At 52.4% G+C, this 6,446-nt stretch overlaps 1 pseudogene; it reads left to right on the forward strand.

Moving 5' to 3' along the window:
* The first annotated feature begins 1,344 nt into the window (after positions 1-1,344).
* On the forward strand, positions 1,345-2,911 carry LOC117071039 (annotated as a pseudogene).
* Positions 2,912-6,446: the final 3,535 nt, after the last annotated feature.

The raw sequence follows: 6,446 nt of genomic DNA on the forward strand, positions 1-6,446 counted from the left end.
CTATGCAACAAACACTAGGAAGTAACAGAAAAAAAAATTAATCTAAAAACCCTCTGGAGAGTCAAAGAATTGCAGATTTAAAAACAGCATGAATACTTGGTTTCATGGTATTGAAAAAGGACCTCGCACCTACCTGCATGTACAAACTGCCTGCCCACCTCTATCAGAGCATTTTTCAAGCTGTGCTACAGTTAACTATGTACTGCCCAAAGCCAATCTGTCCCTGCAGATCATAAGCTCTTAAAGACCAGGACTTCAGGAGAACAAGCAAAACTTCAGAGAGAAGGGAGCCACCAAAACAGAGTTCACAGCAATGGGTCGGCAGGAGCTGCTGACTGGAGGTGCGCGGTAGCTTTGGGGTCTGGGATAGCAGAGGGCAGAGAAGGTAAAAGGGCCTGCATGACAGCTACAGGGCTAGGAACCACAGCTGCGGTGATTAGTTCAGTTTTGTCTCGTATGCCTGTCACTTATACACCATCTCTTGTTCAGAAAGAACTTCAGGTGGAGTATTTGGACTCCTTGAGCCTTCTGCTGTTTGTCTCCGGCACGTTTAACACTCTTAAAAGGGGAAAACTGTCCAGTTCGATTTTGCTTCCTGGGACATTACAGGTGTTTCAAAAGTTTGATGAAAGCATTCACTAAGGAGTGATTCCACTTTCTTTGGTGGTTGAGAAATACAGCGTCTGAGGGGCAGCATCAGGTCTTCCCATCAAGCTGAGGTCGGAGTCTCCCCACCCAAGGACCTCACCGTTGCTCTCCCCTCATAAATCTGACCTCTAACTGTAACTGCCTTGGCCTCATTCCGTGGGTGTGGATGCTCCTGCTTGAAAAGCACTTTTCAGTCCGCCAAATTCTTGGGAGAGTTTCTTCCACTCTCCAGGCTGAGAGCTACAAAGTTCAGTCTGCCTTTCAGATTTTTTTTTTCTTCCCATTACTAACGGAAGAAATCAAGAAGCGCCGGACAGAAGGGCCCTGCTCCCTCCAATCAGAGCCCAGCCCGGGGCCAGAGCAGGAAGCGCAGCGGTGGGATGCGCCTTGACAGCCCCTCGCCCCCCGGGACCCGTCGGCCAGGGCAGAGGTCGGTGCCGCAGCTGCGCGACAGCTGTAGGCCCGCACCTCTCGCTTCCTCCTGCTGGGGATGTGAGAGGATAAATCACGGGGCCGGGGCAGTGCGCCCCCACCAACCACTTCCCCCGCACACGGACCCCCACTACACGCGCTTCTCTGGCGGGGTCGACCCAGAGGAGCCACGGGGCGGCGCACAGCCCCACTAGCAGGACGACCAGGACCCACGCGCGCGGGTCCACTCAGCCACCTAGATAGGTGACAAAACACTCAGCCGTTATGTGGGGCCGGGAAAGAGCCCCCACCCAGAGTCACGGACCCCCTAGTATGAGGGTCCGCGCAGTCCCCTCGGTGAGTCTGGCGAAGCAGTCTCACTGCCAGGGAGGGCGGCGGAGTCTCCCCCTCGCGGTGACGCGGTCCCCGCCCCACGAGTGAGTCCTCGCAGGGCCCCCTCTGCCGCACGCGGGGACCAACCACGCCGCGGGGGGACCGGGCAGAAGCCAGCGCCCGGGTCCATGCAGTCCCCTCCGCGGCAGACGGGAGGAGCCGGGGAGCAGTGGGGACCGGCCCCCACCCGCAGGGCGACCAGGACCCCGCGCGGGCCCAAGCGGTATGGCAGCAGGTGCGGAGCCCCCGGGGCCACCCGAGGCCGAGACAAAGCCCAGGCGCACGGACCCCGGATCCTGACCCCGGACCCTGCGGGGCCCAGCTCGTAGCCGCCATGCCCGGGGCAGAGACCCCGTCACCCGTCGAGCCATCTCACCTCAGGCCGCCGCCTGGCAGCGCTCGCTCCTCGCCGCGGCGCCTGGGCCGACTGGAGCGCAGCTGAGCAGCCGACAGAGCCGGGGCAGACTCAACAATGGAGCCCCGGGGCGTGGGCGCCGCCGCCGCCGCTTCAGCCCGTGTTCCCCGCTCAGGATCCGGCTCCGATAAATGAGCTGCAGCTGACTCGGGGCTGCGGCCGGAACACACACCGGGCAGGTGCACACGACTCCACCGGCAGCCCGCCGCCCCGCCCCCAGCGGAGCCGGGCGCTCAGGGCCCGCTCCCCGGCCAATGGGGAACGAGCGGTGCGGAGGGGCGGGGCTTGGGGGAAAACAAAGGGAGGTTGGGCGGGGCGGCGCTGGGACTGGGTGTAGGGGGTTCCGCGGGAGGACCGGATCCGAGAGCTGGCCTTATCCTGGCCTCCTAGAAGACCCAGATCAACGTCCACCTGGAGTCTGCTCTACAGGACGCGCTCATCTCAAGCCCAGAACTCAGGCTTTTAGGGCAGAGAGCGAGAGACAGGCTTGCTTTCCAAAAAGGGAAACTGAGGTCCAAGGAATAGGATTGCCTGCTGCCCGAAGTCACGTAGTCTCATTCACTCGTTCACCTTGTCATTCAGCAAACATTTGGAAGCACGTATGGTGGGCGTTAGGAGTGAAGTAGGGCCGGGCGCGTTGACTTGCCCCTGTAATCCCAGCACTTTGTGGGGCCGAGGCAGGTGGATCACTTGAGGCCAGGAGTTCGAAACCAGCCTGGTCAACAAGATGAAACCCCGTCTCTACTAAGAATACAAAAACTTAGCCGATCGTGATGGTGTGTACCTGTGGTCCCAGCTACTAGGAAGGCTGAGGCAGGAGAATCGTTTGAACCAGGAAGGTGGAGGTTACAGTGAGCCGAGATCCTGCCATTGCATGCACTCCAGCCTGGGCGAAAGAGTGAGACTCTGTCTCCAAAAAAAAAAAGTAATAGATGGGAAGTAGAAGCGAACTTAGGCCTTCCCTGAAGGAGCTCGGCCAAGGAGTACCTGAAATGTCTCTGCATCTCTTTAAGGTCTGATAAAGGAACCAGGAGCGAGCACTAATCACTTCCCTTTCCTGCCTCAGAGCTTTCATGTGTTTGCTGTTCCCCGCCTGAAATGCCAAGTACTAATGCATTTATTTATAGAAATGGGGTCTCCCTATGTTGCCCAGGCTGGTCTCAAACTCCTGGCCTCAAGCTATCCTCTCGTCTCAGCCTCCCAAAGTGTTGGGATTATGGGCATGAACCACTGTCCACAGCCCTGATCGTCCTTAAAACCTCTTTCCTCATCTTATTTGAGCTTCCTGCATCATGTGCCCCCACACCCTTGGTTTCCCTGTACCTCCATAGCTGCTCCTCTGTGGGTACCGGGGACCCACCCCCTTCTCTGCCCAACTTGTATATGTCTGGGCTGAGGCCAAATGCCCTTCCATTTGCAGTGGGCACTGCCACAGGAAATCTCATGCCCTTTTCGGCTCCACAAACCATCCACATGCTCTGCTGCCTGCCAGAGACATCCATCCCAGTCAGATGCCCAGCCCTGACCTTTCCCAAAGCCCCAGCTGGACACAGGGAAGCATCTGAAATTTTCCGCGGGCCAAAACATCGCTCTTCCCACACACACCTACACAGTCATCACTCCCACACTCGCACCCACCACTGAAAGCCTGGCCCCTAATCTGATTTGCCTAACAAGGTCCCCGGATGAACAACACATGCTTCCCTACCTCTCCCCTGCTAAGGCCCCACCGTGTTCTGGGATGTACTCAGGGATCAGGAGAACAAAACCTCAGGGAGTGAAAGGACATTCTAGGGTGCAGGCCTTTGCATCCCCCTCCATGCCCTCACCCCTGCCTGAAACACCCTCACCCCTGTACCTGGCCAGCTCCTACCAACCCTTAAACTCTCACCAAATTCAGTTGTGGTAGCCACATCCTAAAGTGACTGACCCCCCAATGACCTATGCCCTTGTGTAGTCTTCCTGACCTTGGGTACGAGCAAAACCGGTGACTGTCTTTTAACCCATGGAGCCTGGCAAAAGCAATGGGATGTCACTGTCAGAGTGCATCACCTTTGCACACTGGAGAGAGAGGTTTTGCCTGCAGGTGCTGCAGGAGGGAGATGCTGTGCTGAGAAAGGACCTTTGGAGGGGCCCCGTAGGCAAGGAAGCAAAAAGCTGGACCCTTGCCAAGCAGGTCTGAGGAAATGAATTCTGCCAATAACCTCAGCAGACCTGGAAATGGATTCTGCCCTGGTTGAGCCTCAGATGAGGATGCAGCCCAGCTGCTTAGTGTGCGATCCCAAGCACAGGACCCACTAAAATGTGCCCAACTCCTAGCTTGCCAAAATTGGCTTAAAGGTGTGTGTTGTTTCAAGCTTCTAAGTTTTTAGTTATTGCCTATGAAAGTGTTAAAATATGAGACAATAACTTAGGTCCCCTCCCCATCACACACATTCTTCTTTCCAGCGGCATTCATCACAATTATACTTATTGATTTAAAATCTCCCCTTTGGCTGGGTGCAGTGGCTCAGGAGTTCCAGACCAGCCTGGCCAACATGGTGAAGCCCCATCTCTACTAAAAATACAAAAATCAGCTAGACGTGGTGGTGCATACCTGTAATCCCAGCTACTCGGAACACTGAGGCAGGAGAATTGCTTGAATCCAGGAGGTAGAGGTTGCAGTGAGCCGAGATTACAGCATTGAACTCCAGCCTGAGTGACAAGAACAAAACTCTGTCTCCAAAAAAAAAAAAAAAATTGTCTCTTGCCACTAGCATGAAGGTCCCATGAGAAGAAAAAATGGACACTCTTGCTCATAACAGTGCCCCAAATGCCCAGCACGGCGTAGCTCTAGGGCAGTTGGTCGATGGTGGACGCTGCTGGTTGGAGGGCCCAGCTGATCCTCCCAGCTGCCTTCTCCCTGGTCACATTCCATTATTGAGAACAGAATAATTTCTTGCCTTTCCAGAGTCCCTCTTAGTGGGGATTGGCCAAGTGACATTGTCCTGCCCCGGGAGACAGAAGTGGAAGTTGGCTGAAAGGTTTCTAGCCGTGGTGTGCTGGGGCAATTTGAACCAGGACATAAGAGTTGACCGCCTATTGTTCAGGAATTCTGCACGTTGGTTGTTCAACACATTCAGTACTTAAAAATATTAAATAATATAAACGCGCAAATTAAAAAACGCATTAAACCAGATGCAGTGGCCCACGTCTAACACATTGGAAGCCTGAGGCAGGAAGATCACTTGAGCCCAGGAGTTCAAGGCCAGCTTAGGCAAAAAAGGAAGACCCTGTCTCTACAAAAAATTTTAAAATTAGCTAGGCATGGTGGTGTGGGCATGCATTCCTAGCCACTCAGGAGGCTGAGGTGGGAGGATGGCTTGAGCCATCTGTTCAAGGCTCCAATGAGCTATGATAATGCCACGACACTCCAGCCTGGGTGACAGAGCCAGACCCTGTCTCAGAAATAAACATATTGTATATATTAATAAATTCGTAATAAATGTGTATTTATATATACATCTATGTATTATAATTATATATTTAGAAATAAATATATATTTTTTTGTTTTATTTATTTATTTATTTTGAGACGGAGTTTAACCCTTGTCGCCCAGGCTGGAGTGCAATGATACGATCTGGGCTCACCGCAACCACCACCTGGGTTCAAGAGATTTTCCTGCCTTAGTCTCCTGAGTAGCTGGGATTACAGGCACGCACCACCACGTCTGCTTAATTTTGTATTTTTAGTAGAGATGGGGGTTTCTCCATGTTGGTCAGGCTAGTCTCGAACTCCCAACCTCTGGTGATGTGCCAACCTCAGCCTCCCAAATTGCTGGGATAACAGGCGTAAGCCACTGTGCCCAGCCTATATATCTATATATTATAATTATGTATATTAATTTTATATAATTATATATAAATATAAATATAAAAATTTTCCTTGCCTTCTCTTGTTTCTACCTACAGTCAGTCCCATGACTTCAAGTACTATCTACATGTAATACTTTTAGATGTGTATTATATATATACATATATATATATATATATATATATATATTTTGAGACGGAGTCTCGCCCTGTCGCCAGACTGGAGTGTAATGGCACAGTCTCAGCTCACTGTAACCTCTGACTCCTGGGTTCAAGCGATTCTCCTGTCTCAGCCTCCCAAGTAGCTGGGCTTATAGGCGCCCACCACCATATCCAGCTAATTTTTGTATTTTTAGTAGAGACAGGATTTTGGCATGTTGGTTGATTGGTTTCGAACTCCTGACCTTAATTGATTGCCCGCCTCGGCCTCCTAAAGCGCTGAGAATACAGGCGTGAGCCACCTTGGCCATAATATTTTTCTGTTTCCAAACATTTCACATGAGAGGAAAGTGGAGAATACATCATCTGACACTCTACTGTAAAAAAAAATCTTTGTGCCTCTCTTCTTTTCACCTTTCCTAAGTGTGCATATTACCAAAATGTCTTTAGGTTGAGGTCCCCCCGTGAAAACTTTACAGGGTGTTTTGTCCTCGGCCACCCTCCTGTCTTTTTCTAGTCCTGGCATTTTAGAACTGTCTGGGGATGACCCGGGATACTCACAGTGGCC

This window comes from Trachypithecus francoisi, unplaced genomic scaffold (assembly GCF_009764315.1).
Source record: "Trachypithecus francoisi isolate TF-2019V2 unplaced genomic scaffold, Tfra_2.0 Lachesis_group3, whole genome shotgun sequence".
Taxonomy (NCBI): domain Eukaryota; kingdom Metazoa; phylum Chordata; class Mammalia; order Primates; family Cercopithecidae; genus Trachypithecus; species Trachypithecus francoisi.